This window comes from Triticum aestivum, chromosome 2B (assembly GCF_018294505.1).
Source record: "Triticum aestivum cultivar Chinese Spring chromosome 2B, IWGSC CS RefSeq v2.1, whole genome shotgun sequence".
In the NCBI taxonomy this organism is placed as follows: Eukaryota; Viridiplantae; Streptophyta; class Magnoliopsida; order Poales; family Poaceae; genus Triticum; species Triticum aestivum.
This window is the reverse complement of record NC_057798.1, coordinates 7,394,544-7,417,455: the sequence shown is the minus strand read 5'-3', so window position 1 is coordinate 7,417,455 and position 22,912 is coordinate 7,394,544.

The following is a 22,912-nucleotide window of genomic DNA, read 5'->3' as shown; positions in this document are numbered from 1 at the left end:
GTACATTGTTATTCCCAGCCTGTGGAGCTCACGTGACGCCGGTGCTCGCATTCTTCTGATTTTATTCCAAGCCTTCGCACGGCGTGCGTCCAGTGAGGATAGACGTTCCCGTCGAGTACGAAGGTGTGTGTGGCGACTTTGTCAATCTCAAGATGACGTGCCGGCCTAGTCTTCTGGAGGTGCTTGTAGTGATAAGGTGTGTGTACGTGCGTTCGAGCGGTGTCTTCCTTGGGGAGAAGGACCATGCATGCCCTGTTGAAGCGTTCGACATTAGCAGTGTAGTTATGAAAGGCATTGGAGAAAAGGTAGTGGTGAGTTTTTTAGGACATGCAAAATTTGCGGTAGAAAGCCGGTTCGAAACCATCGGGACTAGGGCTGGCATTAGGGTTCATCTGGAGGAAAGCGTCGATGATTTCTTGCTCGGAGAAGGGGACTTCTAGTGACCGTGGCTGGGGGACAAGATTAGGGCAGAGGATATTAAGATTGATGAGCCAGTTTGTAGGAACGGGTGAGCCAATGAGGCTGGTGTACAAGTCTTTGAGGGCCGGAGCCTTTTGATCATGAGCGAAATGGTCGACGCCGTTGTACTCAAGAACAAAGATCTTGTTTTTGCGAAACACGTTGCAATACACAAATGTGAAAGTACTCGGTATTCTTGTCGCCTTCAATAGTAGTTTTAGTCCTGCTCCTAAGTTTCCAGAAGATTTTATTCGACTAATACTCCCTCCGTATAAGTGTGTAAGTCATCTTACAAAAACCAAATAATTCCAAAACACTTAGACGCGGTGCATTAACTTTTACCTCGTTTCTTGTTTCTTCACATATCAACCAATAAGAGACGAGGGGTGTGCATGCTTTTAATGACCTGAGACTATCAACCACGACATGCAGTGGTTAGTTTATTGCATGCAATGCTATCAATTAGCAAATAAACATTAAGGTCTCTCATTTTTCCCTCCTCCTTGGTCACGGTGCACAACCTAAAATGACTTACTCACCTAGACGAAGGGAGTAGCATGTTCGAGAGTGATAATGACGACAATGCGGAGTTTCCTCTCAAAGTGAGTGAGAGATCACGATTCCTCAAGAAGGTCCAGGAGGGAAATAACAATTTTGCAGTCCTTTTCGCGCTGTTGCACCGGCTTCAGTTTTTTTTTTGCCCAAACCTTAGGCCTATTCCTGGTAGTTTGATGCAAGTGGCAAGGCCGCGGGGTCGGAGCAATCCTTGGGAGCCCAAGAGCTAGCAATGACCCGTTTGCAAGCCGGGCGCTGAGCCCAGAACGATTCAAAACAGATAAGGCGCGAACGCGGTATGGAAGTGGAAATTTGAATGAGTAGAATCAGATTAATTTCATAACTCTGTTCGGGTCTCGGCCCCAAGGATGTAAACATTTCCCTTATTACCTCCTTTCTTGCAAGTCTCATGTGATCCTCTATAGTCATCTTAGAAGACATGATGAGTATATTTTTCTTCTCCTTAATCTCAATAACGGTAAGAAAAATAACAACAAATAAAATAAACTATGTGTGAGTCGGAAGGTAACGTCAAGCGTTGTGCTCCCTGGTAACGGCGCGTGAAAATGCTTGATGTTCCGCAAGAGCATAGAATGGTGTAGTACTTTCGTGATAAGTTCAGTGTCGAACCCATAGGGACTACAAACTAGAGCGTAAACTAAACTAAACTAGAATAGAGAATAAAACTATCGGCTGATGCATAGCAGCCCCTCTCGAGGAGTTCGCATGGACAAGCGAGCTCCAGCTCTGATGTGTGCAAGCCCCAACGGCTTTTCTTCCCTGCCGCGAGCTTCTCAGGGACGCGTGGTTCTGCTCGATTGAGAAGAAAATGCGAGAGAGGTAAGGGAGATGGGTCGCTGCATGTGGGCCTAGCTCGGTTGGAACCCACGACATCTCCATATCCTTCCCATATTTGGGCTGGATATATATGAGGATTTATGGACTGGCTGGACACGTCCGAACAAAGAGAGGGTTGTGGTTGGGTGTTTTTTTTCCTTCTCCCTCCTGTCCGGGCAAGAACCGGGTTGTCCGCATGGATGTTTAAGAAGGATTTGAGGAGTTTGATTGTAGATGCTCTGAGGACATGAATAAGTACAAGATGAATATGATACGAGGGATTTTAATTAAGCACTAAAATATAGTCTAAAAAGTATGGATAAATTCCACTCACGAGGAAACCAACCTTTTCAACTGCCCTCTCAGTTGTGATTTGGAGTTGAATTTAGTCGTTTGAAGCCATGGTTGTTTGCTTCCGGCTGACTGCCTTTTGGTGGTATCATACCGTGTAGTGCAAGGGATGTTGGTTCATGGTTGGTGGCAGACTCGTCCCTATGTTGCTTGCGCTCAGCTGCCGTCCTTGTCTTGGTACTCTGGTTTGGGTCGTTTATGCCGACCCAGGTTCTCATAGTGGATGTTTTCTTGCTATGTTGCCCAGCGTGTCACTCTTTTCATGTTCTAGTTTCTAGGTTGTTTGTGTTGTCTAGGTGGGTCGTGGCTCTGTGGCGATGCATGGGTCATACCTTTCACGCTCTACGCATTCTTCTTTCTTAATGGAATCACATGCAACCCTCCAACATGGTTCGGAAAAATATGAACATGATAGGATTTCCAACTCACTTTGATGTATTGTTTTTTTTTTCAAACTGATGTATTGGTTTCCATGGATGTGTCCAAACTCAGGAGATCAAGAGCTTCCTCAATTGTAGCGAACTTATTTTCTCTTTGTATATTCACGTGTGAACAACAATGAAGCATTAATCATACCGGTATCAATATTACAAAGGAGCGTGTTACTTATGTGAAGGTTTTCAACTTCAGTTTCAGGAAAATTTCAGCGGCAACCAAAATTCAGTGAATTTCAGTAAATTTGGTTTGCATTGCGGTCAAAATATTCAATTTGATCCAACCAAAAATTGAAAAACATTTAAAAATATATTTGAATTCCTATGTACCACTGAAATGGCTGAAATATTGTGGCCGAAAGATAAATATTTCAGTGTCCACTGAAATTAATGAAATATAGAAAGTACAATCGAAATCTCACTGAAAGTGGAAACCCCGTGTCGTGATTTTAAAAAGGGAAATTATGAAGGAAATATTGAGAGCTGGACCTATCATTTGTCCAGCACATCTCTTAGAGCAACATTACCGCACATGGAGAGCAGCATCACCGCTCGAGGAGCAACACCGCCAACTGTAAACATCATAATGTGCTTCTGTTCATCTCTCCGGTGCCATCCTCCGCCAACTCCCCTCTCCTGTAATGTTTGGGTTGGGTTTTCTTTTGCATTTTTATTTGTGGAGTTGATTGGTTCTTGAGTGCAAGAGCAATTGAAAATTGATGATATGCTCTTCTTGTTTTAGTAATTCACTACTATCACCGTTCGGAATTATTCCACTAGCTTCTATCGCCTCGTAATTCACTATTATTCCACTGTATGTTAATTATGAGATATTCCAGTGTGTTGCATGTCATTCTTAATTAGACAGTTTGTACCAACCAAACATGCATGGAAATGTACATTACATAGCCGAAATGAATAGAACCTGCAGTAAATATCCATTTCTTTGCCATGTCCTGTTTCATATTACATTAACAAGCTTGCTATACGTACGATGAATTCCTGTCCAACACTCTGTACGATTAGAGACAACCATAGATGATTCAGTTTCATGTTTCACTATTGGAGGGATGTATGGGGGGATATGATCACATCTCGTTTCATGTTTCTTACCATACAACCTCAAGGATTGGCTGCACTATTGGTGTACATGGACATCGCGCGCAAACCAGTGTAGTTTTCCGGTTTTTCCGGTCACCACGAAGCGGTAAGTGGCGAGTGAGAGCCAATCATCATCACAAGCAAATTAAAAGCGGGTAAAAGATTGCAGTTGATGAATACTGCCCCAACTTTATTTTGCAAAAAAATGTAGTCACAACGCATGCATGTACGCCCTGCATCTATATAAGACCATTTACTCTTGTCTTAAGCCATACATGCATGTTGGACTAAAACAAAATGTTGAACTAAGACAACATGAACTAAGACAACTAAGGGAGTATATATGCACTCACATCACAATAGTGAGTACATGAATCAAGTAGCCGGGGACGGGGAGCAGTTCTTGTAGCAGAGGCAGTGATTGATGAAGAAGCATGCGCCTTTTTCCCAGCCCTCGGCTCTGCAGGGCGTGTTGCAAGTGCCACGTTTCACGCATATCTTGTTCCACGTCTTGCTCCAGTCATTGAACTCACAGCCTTTCAGTCCCACCTCTTCTGCATCTATATATAAATCCAAAAACAACATACATACATACCCACGAATTAGCAATCAACTTAAGGAAATTAGTCAGTTTGTGTGTCGATGATGGTCTTAATCCCTACCAGATGACCGGACAAATAGCGCCAGCAGCCACAGACATATCAACACCTTGGTGCTTCCCGATAGTCCTCTGCCACTATTCTCCTGGTAGCATGCCATATCGATTGATGAGGTACGTAATAGTATATATGTGTGATTTTCTTTCTAGACGAAGACGATGAGTTTATGAGCATCTCCTTGATTCATATTTATAGGAAAAAGTATGTGAACATTGACATGATTATTCTGACATATAATTAATGTCTAGCACCAACGCTTATCCTAACATATAATTAATTTCACTTCTAATTATATATGCCTTATGCCTTATCCTCAAGTCTAATTTTAGTTCCAATCTATATATACAATGATTGATGGCCTTCTTTAGAGAAAATAGCTAAAGATAGATTGTATATGCTGATATCCATGTTTAGGTATGTATAGATAAATATTTTATATAAAATAATTGCTTCACACGGGTCCGGTTCAAAACCACTCGGACAAAGCCCGGCCTTTCACACCTACCATTGCAAATTTAGGATCAGGGACACGCTCCGGTCACTACTAGACATCTCTCTCCTGTACCACAATGGTGTCCACAGAGAAGTAAAGGTTTGATCCGCTCCCGCTTGGCAGCGGTATTGATTCAGTTCACCGAGTGGGTGCATGGAACCCTAAGCTCGCCCCCAGCAAGGAATCCTCTAAGTTGCAAAAATAACCCCACGAGGCGAACTTTCGAGATCTGCGAGCTTCCCATGAGGATAAAAGAACTCGAACCAAAGTCGCACGCGGAAATGAAACTGAGCGCACCCCGCCACCTGGCTTCATCGCCGACTGTCTGGGAAGATTCTCCACGACATTGTGGTTGAGGTGATGGAGAAATCGATCCTACACCTTGCCTAACTACCTAACAACCGACCTAACATAGGGGGAGGGGGATTCCATGTTTCTTACCGGCTTCGGAGACGACGATGAGGAAGGGAGGGCCATGGCTGAGTCGAGGAGGACCAGACCGTTGCCAAGAGGATGGGGAGAATCAACTTCTGCTGCCGTGTTCGTTGCCTCCATCGTTGCCGCATGCTCAGAGCCGAGTCACCTCCACCGGTGCTAATAACAGAGGAAGTGCTTCTCCTAGAGTTAGTGGTGACTGAGTAAATAGGGTAATGAGGCTAGATTTCGCACCGTCCCCGCCTCGGTTGATTTCCATCTTCTGTCATCTCCACTCGATTTCACCTTGCACCATCGCAAATGCGTTGCCTCCCTTTTGGGCCGCACTCAGCCTGACTCGCCGGAAACTGCCGATTCAAGGGTTTCCAGCGAGCCAGGCTCTGGGCAGCTTTAAGGTTCGTGTCGATACAAGCCAGGACTCCCTGTTTGCAACCAAACACGCTTTTCTTGGCCTAACTCGGCCTGATTGGAGGTAATGCAAGCAACCAAACACGCCCCACGTGGTTCTGATAGAGAATAATAACATATCACGAGCTTTAGAAAAGGATATGCCGATCTTTTAACTCTCACACCGATTCCAAAGAAGCTAACTAACACATGCTTTCGTGAATCATCAGAGATAGGCTAGTGATTGTTTGCGTATTTCATTTTTATAAAGTTTGAGGCCAATAGCAAAGCGTGAGAATAATAGATGAGCACCACATATTTCGGTCTCATTCGGGATCCCTCAAGCTCCGAACTCTGCGGACGAAGCGTGTGGAGCTGCCCTGAACCTGAACGGTATAACGCCGCAGAGTTGAATTCGTAGATCTAAGTAGCTATGGGATTTCAGATTGTTCGAAATGTGTCGGATATATTGTACAAGGAAGGTTGTAATTGGACTCTGAGTTGTAGTATTTTTAGATAAGGTAGAAGCATGTCTTTATAGAACACTTGTATCCCATGCCTCCTATATAATGCGAGATAGACATACGATGTAACCTATACCAACATAATAGTAGCACAAACACGTTGGAAAAGCCGACGGTGTGTGCCGGTGCCCGGATGGTCGGTGTGCAATATCGTGATGGTGTAATGGGGAAGGAGCGTCCATGCATAGTCAAGCCCTGGCCCCCGGGGATGTAGGCGATGTCCAATGAACCTCGTTAACAAATCTCGATGCCATGCCTCGTTCGATTGCTTGGTTCTCGATGGATCGACCACGCGCCTCCTGCGCGTTGTTTTCCCTTACCTCCTGCATGCAGTCGAGGCCCTCCCCTACTCTGGTGGCTCAAGCACCATCCCTCCCCGGCGATAGCAGGCTGCAGGTCAGAGGCCTCCTTTACAGTGAACACACCACGTGTTTGTCAAAATGCCAGGCCATGAAATCTTATGCTTCGCTTCTGGGTAGAATTTGGAGGGCAAGTTCTTTTTTTTACCACGATTTGACTGATCACCCCGGGCCGGGACTTCCCAGTTTGGTTGCCCGCAGATCATTTCAGTTTCAGTTTGGCACTGAAACTAGTAGCCGCAGGCACAAACCAAGGGCTCAACAAACCATATCTCATCATTCCATCTACCACCATTGCCGTGCCACACCAAGTTAAAGCTGATGTGCACACAAACACATCATCATAGCTAGCTAGCGGTACCTTGCTGTATGTACATTGGTCGACCAAGTGTGACATGAGACGACGTCGAATCGCCGATCACCATGGCGAGGACGCCAGCTGCAGCATAGCATCAGCATGGCCCCTCCTCTCCCCCGCGATCTCCTCCATCTCCATGTCCATCTCCTTGAGAGCATCCTTCACGCTCTCAAGCGGTGGCAGTGTGTGATGCCTTTTCTTGCAGATCAAGTGCTTTCTATTTGGTGATGCTCTCTGGTATGGTGTGCGTCATAATGTCATTTGGTTTGTTTCAATTCCTCCTTGAAAATAGAAGAGGCTAGGGTTTCGTCCAATGTGGAGTGTTGTTTTGCGTAGGTCTTGGTTCTTGTGTCCTAGTTACCTGAGAGAATATTGATATTACCTTTAGCTTCTTGGATTCGACACTCCATACTTACCACACACACACACACACACACACACACACACACACACACACAACCACCATGATGGAGCCAATATTTAGCAGGAAACGCTTTTTCCCAATCGACCGATTTTCTTCCGCCGTCCACCGCCTCTACGACCATAAGATTTGCCTATTATCGGACGGTCCATAGCAAGCAACCATAGGATAGCTTTTGCAATGTGGCCTTCATTGCAATGCCTTTAAGCGCAACAAGAGGTCTGCTGCAACAATCAACTGAGCCGAGCTCAAGCGGTTTTGAAGATCTGTAGAGAAGAGAAGAAAGTGTCAGGTAAGGAGGAAGATGAGAAGAAGGAGGAGGGGAGGAAGAAGAAGGGCATGGCGCGCTCGCCGACCCAAGTGACGGGCGGTAGAGGCTGGCGGGGTCGGGATGGGAGCTCGGGGGTGGATGGGCTTGTGGTTGGCGGCGACGATGACAGCGGCTGTCGGTGTCAAAACCGGCGGATCTCGGGTAGTGGGTCCCGAACTGTGCGTCTAGGCGGATGGTAACAAGAGACAAGGGACACGATGTTTTACCCAGGTTCGGGCCCTCTTGATGGAGGTAAAACCCTACGTCCTGCTTGATTGATATTGATGATGTGGGTATTACAAGAGTAGATCTACCACGAGATCAAGGAGGCTAAACCCTAGAAGCTAGCCTATGATATGATTGTTGTTCGTCCTATGGACTAAAGCCATCCGGTTTATATAGACACCGGAGAGGGCTAGGGTTACACAGAGTCGGTTACAATGGTAGGAGATCTACATATCCGTATTACCAAGCTTGCCTTCCACGCCAAGGAAAGTCCCATCCGGACACGGGACGAATTCTTTAATCTTGTATCTTCATAGTCTTGGAGTCCGGCTGATGATGATAGTTCGGCTATCCGGACACCCCCTAGTCCAGGACTCCCTCAGTAGCCCCCGAACCAGGCTTCAATGACGACGAGTCCGGCGCGTATATTGTCTTCGGCGTTTGCAAGGCGGGTTCTCCTCCATATTCCATGTGTTTGCCGAATAGTGTCCGGTTTCCTTATAAATGTTGCGCTCCTTGGCTTCCACGTCCAATAATGGCCCTCTTCCACGTGTCGTATGAATGCGAAAAGCCAGGGCATTTTTACGTTTTACCCCCTAGCTGCGTGAATAAGCCGCCTATAAGAGAGGCGAGGATCCAGATCCGAATCACACCATCCTCCTTCCGCAAGTACTCATCGAAGCGCATCTGACAAAAATCCATTCCAACATGGACAGTCGACGCGGCTCCTCCTCTCGCGCTCCCAGTCCTCAGCCAGGAGATTGGAGGAGATGTTCAGTCCCGCATAGCGAGTTAGTGACGCTCCAAGCAGAGGGATACCTTCCCCCAGCCTTTATGGTTCCGGTTCGAGCCGGACTGGCCACCTACAAGGGTGGGAAGCAGGCGGAGAGCGTCCCCAATCCCTCCAAAGGAGAGCGGGTATGCTTCGTCCCCTACCTAATAAGGGGACTCGGATTTCCCATACATCCGTTTCTCCGGGGGCTCCTGGAGTTCTATGGACTCCAACTTCACCACCTCACACATGCCTCCATCTTGCACATCGCGGGCTTTGTAGCTCTTTGCGAGCTGTTCTTGGGCATCGAGCCCCATTTTGCGCCGTGGAAGAGATTGTTTTGCCTCGTACCCCGTTCTCACAAGGGGTCGATATATCAAGTGGGCGGAGCCGAAATATGGCGCATCGCTGGGACCGGATATCTATCCGGAACCCCGAAGAAGGCGTCCGAAGACTGGCCTTCGGAGTGGTTCTATATGGAAGACGCCCCGCTGCCGGATCCAGTTCGGATTGGCCTCCCGGAGTTTAGCAACGCTCCTCTAAAGAAACACCTGAGTTGGCGCCCGCGGAGCCCTCAACGGGAAGATGATAGGAGCGTCCAATATCTGATGGGCCGGATAAGGTTACTGGCCCATTCCGGATTGACCATGATTGGAGTCATGGCCACATGCATTATGCGAGGGGTGCAACCGCTCCAATATAGGGGCCACCCCATGTGGGATTTCAACGGGGAGAATGACGCCACCCGTCATGGCCGCAAGGGGCCGGGATCGGCCGCCGACCTGGTGAAGATCCTGTCCGGCTTGTACAAGGGGGAGAAGGAGGACTTCCTCCGCACGAGTCCATTGAATGGATTCTCCATGAATAACCCTCGGAGCTGGGTAAGCGGACGTTTATATATCCGATCCGTGCTTTCAAAGATAAGTGTCTTACTTTACGATTTCGACGCAGGAACTGCGCCGGGATGTGGAGGGCATAGAAAGCCCGACTCCACAACCCGAGGATCCGGGAAGATCCCTTGATCCGGCCTCCGGGGAGGATCCAGACATAATGGTGGAACTGATTGACGGGGTGTTCCACCAACTCAGCATAGACAATGCTCTAGTCGCCATTACGGCTGACTACCCCGGTTTATCTCCGGCTTCCCAGGTGAGTACGACCGAAGTCCTGACACCATTACTTCTTTAATGCTTATTTCTGACCACCGTGTACCAACGGTGCTTCGCAGGAGGTGCCTTTATGGTGGGAAGCTGAGCCCGCGGCGACTGACCAACCAGGGTCAGTGCGGCCCAGCAGGCGAAAGAGGAGTGCGGCGTGAATCGAAACGTCGCCGCAAAGGTATGGCACACCATTGTCTTTAGGGGAAAGACTACTGGGAGGTATATTAATGCTCATGATTCTTCCAGGAGAAAGAGCGCTCGCCGGACTGTGCCCGGAGAGGTTGCCAACCAAGCCTCCGCTAGCCAGGCTCCAACACCTGGTCCGGAGGGGGAGGCGAGCGCAAGGCGCGAGCCGGATGCTCCTCCAACGGAGGATGCCGACAGGTTGTCCGCCACCAGGTCTGAGGTGGAGAGTGCCATGAATCACAGGCGCCGTCGAACAGTTCTTCGTGACGCGTGTTTCTCCCCAGAGGCGTTGAATGCCTTTAATGCGGGAGACGCGCACCTCCGTGCTGCTCAAGATGGTTTGACCAGAGCCACAGAGCAGTATGTGAAAGACATACGGGTGAGGAATTTTAATAGTTATATATGCCAGTAGCCCCCAAGACTTAAAATAGTTAAACTAACTGATTTAAGGATCATTTGTTATGCAGGATCTTACGGAGAAGAATACCCACCTGTCCCAGGAGCTTCAAGAATGCAAGGCCCAACTTGAGGCCGCACTAGTCGCCGCCGGGGGAGCCACAGAGACCCCCTCTGGTAATATATATTTCGAAAAGATAAGTAGTTTATGAAGTGCGGCGTGTGCGTTTAGTCTGACAATAATATTGCAGAGGGTGCCGGACTAGATCCGTACAAGCAACATCTGCTGCGCCAGCTGAAGGCCGGTGAGAAGGTGCTTATGAGGGTGCATCAGGAGAGGAACAAACTCCAAGATGCCAACACCCAGCTGGGCGAAGAACTAAAAGATGTCCGGGTCCAGCTGTCTAACTCCGTAAAGGAGAATCGGCGGCTTCGTCGCGACATTTATAGTAAGTGCTTGAGCAAACTCTTTTGAAAAGAAGAGTTCGGCGAGGAAGCCGATTGACAGAAATGTGTCTGTAGGTGTGCTCACGGGTCGTCCGGCGGAGGAAATGCCTGGTTCCACGGGTGACCTTCTTCCCGAGCTGCTGCAACTGCACGAACATGTCCGGCAGGCGATGAGCGGCGTCGTTCAGGCCTTATGGCCTTCCGTCTCCCTACCCGAGGGTCTTGGAGGGCTTGCTGAGAAGCTTCAGGGAGTACGGCAGCGCTTCCGTCTGTGGAAGATATCGGTCTGCCGTCAAGGCGCCAGGGAGGCCTGGGCCATGGTGAAGACGCGGTACACGGAGGCTGATCCAAACCACATGGCCGAGGTCGGACCTGTGGGGCCCGATGGGAAGGAGATCCCTGTGAGCCTGATGTACGGCCAAGTAGAGTTGGCCGCGAAATATTCCCAACGGGACTGTAAACTAGACAGCCTGTTAGATGGGATTGAAGAGGAGTACAATCAGTCAGTTTGACGATGTAATTGAAAATGACATGTAAAATGCCTTCTAGCCGGATTGTAGATCGTTTGTCTTTGCGGACCTTTTCGCTTCAACCTCGGGACCCAACAATCCGGAGTGTGTCCGAATACCCTCACGGTTATACAAAAACCGGGGCATGCATGAAGACCAGGCGTAGGGGTCATAAGTGCTTTATCAGACAAGTGCCCAACTAGCTATGTTATATTACATGGTTAGTAAGAAACATCTTCCAGGGAGAATAGTTCCATTAGGGGTTCCTTTTCCTGGGATGCATGCCCTAAAGTGCATGTCCGGACTGCGAAAAGAGCAGAAAAAGCATCTGGGGGCAGATAAATAAATAAGTAATAAATCATCTTTCAAGTCACCGACCGAATATTCCCTTAAGAACGCTAGCCTTCGGCTTCACCCAGTCTGAGGTACACATTCGGCTGACCCGGCAGTAACAATCGCAGAGGTGCTCCCTTTACCTCCTAGCCGAACAATCGGGAATGTAGGGGTAAGCACAGGAGCCAGGCAACCCAGCTTGGCCAAAACTTAAGTCATATCGATGCATATAATGGTGAGTAAAAGGTACATGCGGAAGTTGTTGGAAATATGCCCTAGAGGCAATAATAAATTGATTATTATTATATTTCCTTGTTCATGATAATCGTTTATTATCCATGCTAGAATTGTATTGATAGGAAACTCAGATACATGTGTGGATACATAGACAACACCATGTCCCTAGTAAGCCTCTAGTTGACTAGCTCGTTGATCAATAGATGGTTACGGTTTCCTGACCATGGACATTGGATGTCGTTGATAACGGGATCACATCATTAGGAGAATGATGTGATGGACAAGACCCAATCCTAAGCCTAGCACAAGATCATGTAGTTCGTATGCTAAAGCTTTTCTAATGTCAAGTATCATTTCCTTAGACCATGAGATTGTGCAACTCCCGGATACCGTAGGAGTGCTTTGGGTGTGCCAAACGTCACAACGTAACTGGGTGGCTATAAAGGTACACTACGGGTATCTCTGAAAGTGTCTGTTGGGTTGGCACGAATCGAGATTGGGATTTTGTCACTCCGTGGAAACGGAGAGGTATCTCTGGGCCCACTCGGTAGGACATCATCATAATGTGCACAATGTGACCAAGGGGTTGATCACGGGATGATGTGTTACGGAACGAGTAAAGAGACTTGCCGGTAACGAGATTGAACAAGGTATCGGTATACCGACGATCGAATCTCGGGCAAGTACCATACCGCTAGACAAAGGGAATTGTATACGGGATTGATTGAGTCCTTGACATCGTGGTTCATCCGATGAGATCATCGTGGAACATGTGGGAGACAACATGGGTATCCAGATCCCGCTGTTGGTTATTGACCGGAGAACATCTCGGTCATGTCTGCATGTCTCCCGAACCCGTAGGGTCTACACACTTAAGGTTCGATGACGCTAGGGTTATAAAGGAAGCTTGTATGTGGTTACCGAATGTTGTTCGGAGTCCCGGATGAGATCCCGGACGTCACGAGGAGTTCCGGAATGGTCCGGAGGTAAAGATTTATATATAGGAAGTCCTGTTTCGGCCATCGGGACAAGTTTCGGGGTCATCGGTATTGTACCGGGACCACCGGAAGGGTCCCGGGGGCCCACCGGGTGGGGCCACCTGCCCCCGGGGGCCACATGGGCTGTAGGGGGTGCGCCTTGGCCTACATGGGCCAAGGGCACCAGCCCCAAGAGGCCCATGCGCAAGGAAACTTGGGGAGGGAAGAGTCCTAAAGGGGGAAGGCACCTCCGAGGTGCCTTGGGGAGGATGGACTCCTCCCCATCCTTAGCCGCACCCCTTCCTTGGAGGAGGGGGCAAGGCTGCGCCCTCCCCTCTCCCTTGGCCCTATATATAGTGGGGAAAAGGAGGAGCAATCATACCTAAGGCCTTTGGTTGCCTCCCTCTCCCTCCCGTGACACATCTCCTCTCCCGTAGGTGCACGGCGAAGCCCTGCAGGATAGCCACGCTCCTCCATCACCACCACGCCGTTGTGCTGCTGCTGGATGGAGTCTTCCTCAACCTCTCCCCCTCTCCTTGCTGGATCAAGGCGTGGGAGACATCGTCGAGCTGTACGTGTGTTGAACGTGGAGGTGCCGTCCGTTCGGCACTAGGATCATCGGTGATCTGAATCACGACGAGTACGACTCCATCAACCCCGTTCACTTGAACGCTTCCGCTTAGCGATCTACAAGGGTATGTAGATGCACTCCCCTTTCTACTCGTTGCTGGTCTCTCCATAGATAGATCTTGGTGATTCGTAGGAAAATTTTTGAATTTCTGCTACGTTCCCCAACAGTGGCATCATGAGCTAGGTCTATTGCGTAGATTCTTTGCACGAGTAGAACACAAAGTAGTTGTGGGCGTCGATATTGTTCAATATGCTTGCCGTTACTAGTCTTATCTTGATTCGGCGGCATCGTGGGATGAAGCGGCCCGGACCAACCTTACACGTACGCTTACGTGAGACCGGTTCCACCGACAAACATGCACTAGTTGCATAAGGTGGCTGGCGGGTGTCTGTCTCTCCCACTTTAGTCGGATCGGATTCGATGAAAAGGGTCCTTATGAAGGGTAAATAGCAATTGGCATATCACGTTGTGGTTCATGCGTAGGTAAGAAACGTTCTTGCTAGAAACCCATAGCAGCCACGTAAAACATGCAAACAACAATTAGAGGACGTCTAACTTGTTTTTGCAGGGTATGCTATGTGATGTGATATGGCCAAAAAGGATGTGATGAATGATATATGTGATGTATGAGATTGATCATGTTCTTGTAATAGGAATCACGACTTGCATGTCGATGAGTATGACAACCGGAAGGAGCCTTAGGAGTTGTCTTTATTTATTTGTGACCTGCGTGTCAACTTAAACGTCATGTAATTACTTTACTTTATTGCTAACCGTTAGCCATAGTAGTAGAAGTAATAGTTGGCGTGACAACTTCATGAAGACACGATGATGGAGATCATGATGATGGAGATCATGGTGTCATGCCGGTGACGATGATGATCATGGAGCCCCGAAGATGAAGATCAAAAGGAGCAAAATGATATTGGCCATATCATGTCACTATTTGATTGCATGTGATGTTTATCATGTTTATGCATCTTATTTGCTTAGAACGACGGTAGTAAATAAGATGATCCCTTACAACAATTTCAAGAAGTGTTCTCCCCTAACTGTGCACCGTTGCGACAGTTCGCTGTTTCAAAACATCACGTGATGATCGGGTGTTTTATTCAGACGTTCAAATACAACGGGTGTTGACGAGCCTAGCATGTACAGACATGGCCTCGAAACACACGCGAAACACTTAGGGTTAACTTGACGAGCCTAGCATGTACAGACATGGCCTCGGAACACGGAGACCGAAAGGTCGAGCATGAGTCGTATAGAAGATACGATCAACATGAAGATGTTCACCGATGATGACTAGTCCGTCTCACGTGATGATCGGACACGGCCTAGTTTGACTCGGATCATGTAATCACTTAGATGACTAGAGGGATGTCTATCTGAGTGGGAGTTCATAAGATGAACTTAATTATCCTGAACATAGTCAAAAGGATTTTGCAAATTATGTCGTAGCTCACGCTATAGTTCTACTGTTTAGATATGTTCCTAGAGAAAAATTAGTTGAAAGTTGATAGTAGCAATTATGCGGACTAGGTCCGTAAACTGAGGATTGTCCTCATTGCTTCATAGAAGGCTTATGTCCTTAATGCACCGCTCAGTGTGCTGAACCTCGAACGTTGTCTGTGGTTGTTGTGAACATCTGACATACACGTTTTGATAACTACGTGATAGTTCAGTTAAACGGTTTAGAGTTGAGGCACCAAAGACGTTTTTGAAACATCGCGAAACATATGAGATGTTTTGAGGGCTGAAATTGGGATTTCAGGCTCGTGCCCATGTCAAGAGGTATAAGACCTCCGATGACTTTCTTAACCTGCAAACTAAGGAGAAAAGCTCAATTGTTGAGCTTGTGCTCAGATTGTCTGAGTACAACAATCATTTGAATCGAGTGGGAGTTGATCTTCCAGATAAGACAGTGATGGTTCTCCAAAGTCATTGCCACCAAGCTGTTAGAGCTTCGTGATGAACTATAGCATATCAGGGATAGATATGATGATCCTTGAGGTATTCGCGATGTTTGACACCGCGAAAGTAGAAATCAAGAAGGAGCATCAATTGTTGATGGTTGGTGAAACCACTAGTTTCAAGAAGGGTAAGGGCAAGAAGGGATACTTCATGAAACAGCAAATCAGCTGCTGCTCTAGTGAAGAAACCCAAGGTAAAACCCAAACCCGAGACTAAGTGCTTCTGTAATAAGGGGAACAACCACTAGAGCAGAATTACCCTAGATACTTGGTAGATAAGAAGGCTGGCAAGGTCGATAGAAGTATATTGGATATACATTGTGTTAATGTGTACTTTGCTAGTACTCCTAGTAGCACCAGGGTATTAGATACCGGTTCGGTTGCTAAGTGTTAGTAACTCGAAATAAAAGCTACGGAATAAAACGGAGACTAGCTAAAGGTGAGCTGACGATATGTGTTGGAAGTTTTTCCAAGCTTGATATGATCAAGCATCGCACGCTCCCTCTACCAAAGAGATTGGTGTTAAACCTAAATAATTGTTATTTGGTGTTTTGCGTTGAGCATAGACATGATTGGATTACGTCTATCGCAATACGGTTATTCATTTAAGGAGAATAATGGTTACTCTGTTTATTTGAATAATACCTTCAATGGTCTTACACCTAAAATGAATGGTTTATTAAATCTCGATCGTAGTGATACACATGTTCATGCCAAAAGATAGTAATGATAGTACCACCTACTTGTGGCACTGCCACGTAAGTCATATCGGTATAAAACGCATGAAGAAGCTCCATATTGATGGATCTTTGGGCTCACTCGTTTTTGAAAAGTTTGAGACATGCGAACCATGTCTATTGGTGTATATGCATGAAGAAACTCCATGCAAATGGACCGTTTTGACTCACTTGATTTTGAATCACTTGGGACATGCAAATCATACCACATGGGCAAGATGACTGAAAAGCCTCGTTTTCAGTAAGATGGAACAAGATAGCAACTTGTTGGAAGTAACACATTTTGATGTGTGCAGTCCAATGAGTGCTGAGGCATGCAGTGAATATCGTTATGTTCTTACTTCACAGATGATTCGAGTAGATATTGAGTATATTTACTTGATGAATCACGAGTCTGAATTATTGAAAGGTTCAAGTAATTTCAGTGTGAAGTTGAAAGATCGTCGTGACAAGAGGATAAAAGATCTATGATATGATCATAGAGATGAATATCTGAATCACGAGTTTGGCACAGAATTAAGACATTGTGGAAATTGTTTCACAACTGATACAGCCTGGAACACCATAGTGTGATGGTGTGTCCAAACGTCATAGTTGTACCCTATTGGATATGGTGCATACCATGATGTCTCTTATCGAGTTACCACTATCGTTCATGGGTTAGGCATTAGAGACAACCACATTCACTTTAAATAGGGCACCACGTAATTCCGATGATATGACACCGTATGAATTATGGTTTAGAGAAACCTAAGTTGTCGTTTCTTAAAAGTTTGGGGCTGCTTATGTGAAAATTTTTCAGGATTAAGCTCGAACCCAAAGCGGATAAAGTACATCTTCATAGGACACCCAAAACAGTTGGGTATACCTCCTAATTCAGATCCGAGAGCAATATGAATTGTTTCTAGAATTGGGTCCTTTCTCCAGGAAAGGTTTCTCTCGAAAGAATTGAGTGGGAGGATGGTGGAGACTTGATGAGGTTATTGAACCATCACTTCAACCAGTGTGTAGCAGGGCACAGGAAGTTGTTCCTGTGGCACCTACACCAATTGAAGTGGAAGCTTATGATAGTGATCATGAAACTTCGGATCGAGTCACTACCAAACCTCGTGGGATGACAAGGATGCGTACTACTTCAGAGTGGTACGTAATCCTGTCTTGGAAGTCATGTTGCTAGACAACAATGAACCTACGAGCTATGGAGAAGCGATGGTGGGCCCGGATTCCGATAAATGGCTCAAGGCCATAAAACCCGAGAAAGGATCCATGTATGAAAACAAAGTGTAGACTTTGGAAGAACTACTTGATGGTCGTAAGGTTGTTGAGTACAGATGGATTTTGAAAGGAAGACAGACAATGATGGTAAGTGTCACCATTGAGAAAGCTCGACTTGTCGTTAAGATGTTTTTTCGACAAGTTCAAGGAGTTGACTACGATGAAACTTTCTCACTCGTAGCGTTGCTAAGAGTCTGTTGGAATTATATTAGCAATTACTGCATTATTTATGAAATCTTGCAGATAGGATGTCAAAACATTGTTTCCTCGACGATTCTTGAGGAAAGGTTGTATGTGATACAACCGGAAGGTTTTGTCTATCCTGAAATATGCTAATAAGTATGCAAAGCTCCAGCAATCCTTCTGAGGACTGGAGTGAGCATCTCGGAGTTGGAATGTATGCTTTGATGATGATCAAAGATTTTGGGTGTATACAAAGTTTATGAGAAACTTGTATTTCCAAAGAAGTGAGTGGGAGCACTTTAGAATTTCTGATGAGTATATGTTGTTGACATATTAATGATCAGAAATGACGTAGAATTTCTGGAAAGCATATAGGGTTATTTGGAAAGTGTTTTCAATGGAAAACCTGGATTAAGCTACTTGAACATTGAGCATCAAGATCTATAAGGATAGATCAAAACGCTTAATAGTACTTTCAAATGAGCACATGCCTTGACGTGATCTTGAAGGTGTTCAAGATGGATCAGTCAAAGAAGGAGTTCTTGCCTGAGTTATAAGGTATGAAGTTAAGACTTAAAGCTCGACCATGGCAGAATAGAGAGAAAGGAACGAAGGTCGTCCCCTATGCTTAAGACATAGGCTCTACAGTATGCTATGCTGTGTACCGCACCTGAAGTGTGCTTTACCATGAGTCAGTCAAGGGGTACAAGAGTGATCCAAGAATGGATCACAGGACAGCGTTCAAAGTTATCCTTAGTAACTAGTGGACTAAGGAATTTTCTCAATTATGGAGGTGGTAAAAGAGTTCGTCGTAAAGGTTACGTCGATGCAAGCTTAACACCTATCCGGATAGCTCTGAGTAGAGATACCGGATACGTATAATGGAGCAACAATTTAGAATAGCTCCAAGTAGAACAGTTATTTGGAATAGCTCCAAATAGAACGTGGTAGCTGCATCCAGGAGATGACATAGAGATTTGTAAAGCACACACGGATCTGAAAGGTTCAGACCCGTTGACTATAACCTCTCTCACAAGCATAACATGATCAAACCCAGAACTCATCGAGTGTTAATCACATGGTAAATGTGAACTAGATTATTGACTCTAGTAAACTCTTTGGGTGTTAGTCACATGGGGATGTGACCTTGAGTGTTAATCACATATCGATGTGAACTAGATTATTGACTCTAGTGCAAGTGGGAGACTGTTGGAAATATGCCCTAGAGGCAATAATAAATTGATTATTATTATATTTCCTTGTTCATGATAATCGTTTATTATCCATGCTAGAATTGTATTGATAGGAAACTCAGATACATGTGTGGATACATAGACAACACCATGTCCCTAGTAAGCCTCTAGTTGACTAGCTCGTTGATCAATAGATGGTTACGGTTTCCTGACCATGGACATTGGATGTCGTTGATAACGGGATAACATCATTAGGAGAATGATGTGATGGACAAGACCCAATCCTAAGCCTAGCACAAGATCATGTAGTTCGTATGCTAAAGCTTTTCTAATGTCAAGTATCATTTCCTTAGACCATGAGATTGTGCAACTCCCGGATACCGTAGGAGTGCTTTGGGTGTGCCAAACGTCACAACGTAACTGGGTGGCTATAAAGGTACACTACGGGTATCTCTGAAAGTGTCTGTTGGGTTGGCACGAATCGAGATTGGGATTTTGTCACTCCGTGTAAACGGAGAGGTATCTCTGGGCCCACTCGGTAGGACATCATCATAATGTGCACAATGTGACCAAGGGGTTGATCACGGGATGATGTGTTACAGAACGAGTAAAGAGACTTGCTGGTAACGAGATTGAACAAGGTATCGGTATACCGACGATCGAATCTCGGGCAAGTACCATACCGCTAGACAAAGGGAATTGAATACGGGATTGATTGAGTCCTTGACATCGTGGTTCATCCGATGAGATCATCGTGGAACATGTGGGAGCCAACATGGGTATCCAGATCCCGCTGTTGGTTATTGACCGGAGAACATCTCGGTCATGTCTGCATGTCTCCCGAACCCGTAGGGTCTACACACTTAAGGTTCGATGACGCTAGGGTTATAAAGGAAGCTTGTATGTGGTTACCGAATGTTGTTCGGAGTCCCGGATGAGATCCCGGACGTCACGAGGAGTTCCGGAATGGTCCGGAGGTAAAGATTTATATATAGGAAGTCCTGTTTCGGCCATCGGGACAAGTTTTGGGGTCATCGGTATTGTACCGGGACCACCGGAAGGGTCCCGGGGGCCCACCGGGTGGGGCCACCTGCCCCCGGGGGCCACATGGGCTGTAGGGGGTGCGCCTTGGCCTACATGGGCCAAGGGCACCAGCCCCAAGAGGCCCATGCGCAAGGAAACTTGGGGAGGGAAGAGTCCTAAAGGGGGAAGGCACCTCCGAGGTGCCTTGGGGAGGATGGACTCCTCCCCATCCTTAGCCGCACCCCTTCCTTGGAGGAGGGGGCAAGGCTGCGCCCTCCCCTCTCCCTTGGCCCTATATATAGTGGGGAAAAGGAGGAGCAATCATACCTAAGGCCTTTGGTTGCCTCCCTCTCCCTCCCGTGACACATCTCCTCTCCCGTAGGTGCTCGGCGAAGCCCTGCAGGATAGCCACGCTCCTCCATCACCACCACGCCGTTGTGCTGCTGCTGGATGGAGTCTTCCTCAACCTCTCCCTCTCTCCTTGCTGGATCAAGGCGTGGGAGACATCGTCGAGCTGTACGTGTGTTGAACGCGGAGGTGCCGTCCGTTCGGCACTAGGATCATCGGTGATCTGAATCACGACGAGTACGACTCCATCAACCCCGTTCACTTGAACGCTTCCGCTTAGCGATCTACAAGGGTATGTAGATGCACTCCCCTTTCTACTCGTTGCTGGTCTCTCCATAGATAGATCTTGGTGATTCGTAGGAAATTTTTTGAATTTCTGCTACGTTCCCCAACAGAAGTATGACGCATGTGTTGGGCATGAAGCCCGTATAAATAAGCTTCTGTTAAAGAAGCCCCCAGGTATAACGAGTGCGAGTAGCACATCAAGTGTGTGCGAACAATGCGCAGATCAGCCCTCAAAGGCTTTTACTGAAAGAGGGAGGAAAAAGGAGGGAAACCAAAGACAGTGAAAAAAATATGAAAGGTGGACGGAGGAAGGAGACGAACTCGGAGTCCAGCGCTAGGCGTAGAATCTTCGGAGACGGGCTGCGTTCCATGGGTTCAGCTCGAGTCGGTTGTTAGATGCGTTGCGTAGACGGTATGCACCGCCGGTAAGGACTTGGTCGATGATGAAGGGACCTTCCCATTTGGGCTTAAGTTTGTCCTTTTTCTTGTCCGGCAGGCGTAGAACTAGCTCGCCAACATTGTAAGTTTTGGCCCGTACTTCTCTGCTTTGATATCTTCGAGCCTGCTGCTGATAGAATGCGGAACGGGATTTTGCCACGTCGCGCTCCTCCTCTAAGGCATCCAAACTGTCCTGCCGATCCAACTCGGCTTCTCTTTCTTCGTACATGCGCACGCGAGGTGAGTCATGAATTATATCGCAGGGCAAAACTGCCTCAGCGCCGTATACCATAAAAAATGGTGTGAATCCTGTAGTGCGGTTTGGCGTGGTCCGCAGCCCCCAGAGTACGGAGTCGAGCTCCTCTACCCAGTGCGTGTTAGATTCTGTGAGGCACCGCACTAATCTGGGTTTAATGCCGCTCATGATTAGACCATTTGCTCGTTCGACTTGACCGTTAGTTTGAGGGTGATAGACTGAAGCGTAGTCGAGCTTGATGCCCATGTTTTTGCACCAGAGTTTAACCTCGTCGGCCGTGAAATTCGTGCCGTTATCAGTGATGATGCTGTGGGGGACGCCAAAACGGTGTACTACCCCGGATATGAAGTCTATCACAGGTCCGGATTCTGCCGTTTTAACCGGCTTGGCCTCTATCCATTTGGTGAATTTGTCCACCATGACCAATAAGTATTTTTGCTTGTGGGTTCCCCCTTTAAGGGGTCCAACCATGTCAAGCCCCCAGACCGCGAACGACCAAGTGATGGGTATAGTTTTGAGGGCGGTGGGTGGCATGTGGCTTTGATTAGCAAAGAACCGACGCATCGTTGGACTAAGTCCTGAGCATCTACCCGGGCTGTCGGCCAATAAAATCCTGTACGGAAGGCCTTGCCTACAAGGGCCCGGGCTGCGTCGTGGTGCCCGCCGAGTCCGGCGTGAATTTCAGCCAGGAGATTTCGCCCTTCCTCTTCGGAGATACACCTTTGAAGGACTCCGGTTGTGCTTTTCTTATAAAGTTCTCCCTCATGGACCTTGTAGGCTTTAGATCGCCGAACTATGCAGCGGGCCACATTTTGGTCTTCGGGAAGTTCCTGCCTAATTAAGTAGGCTAGGAATGGTTCCGTCCACGGGGCAATTACTGCCATTATTTCGTGGGCTGAAGGTGTTATTTCATTGGCTGAGCCACCGATTGTGTTAGAATGTTCCGTGTTGGGTGGTGCAGTTGGTTCCGGGTTGTTATTTCCGGACTCCTCTTCCCATAATACGGATGGCTTAAAGAGCCGCTCTAGGAAGATGTTTGGAGGGACGGCATCGCGTTTTGCGCCGATGCGTGCCAACACGTCTGCTGCCTGGTTATTATCCCGGGCTACATGGTGGAATTCGAGTCCTTCGAACCGAGCTGACATTTTTAGGACGGCGTTATAGTAGGCTGCCATTTTCGGATCCTTGGCGTCAAAGTCTCCATTTACTTGGGGTATTGCGAGGTTTGAATCCCCGCGCACCTCTAGGCGTTGAATACCCATGGAGATTGCCATCCGGAGACCATGTAGAAGGGCCTCGTATTCGGCTGCGTTGTTGGAGTCTGTGTATATTATTTGAAGTACGTATTGGACTGTGTCTCCAGTTGGGGACGTCAAGACGACGCCAGCCCCCAAGCCAGCCAACATTTTGGAGCTGTCAAAATGCATGATCCAATTGGAGTATGCGCCGTACTCTTTAGGGAGTTCGGCTTCGGTCCATTCGGCGATGAAGTCAGCCCAAACTTGCGACTTTATAGCTCGCCGTGGTTTGTAGGTTATGTCAAATGGTAAGAGCTCAATGGCCCATTTTGCAATCCTGCCCGTCGTGTCGCGATTGTTTATAATATCGTTGAGAGGTACTTCGGAGGCCACTGTTATGGAACACT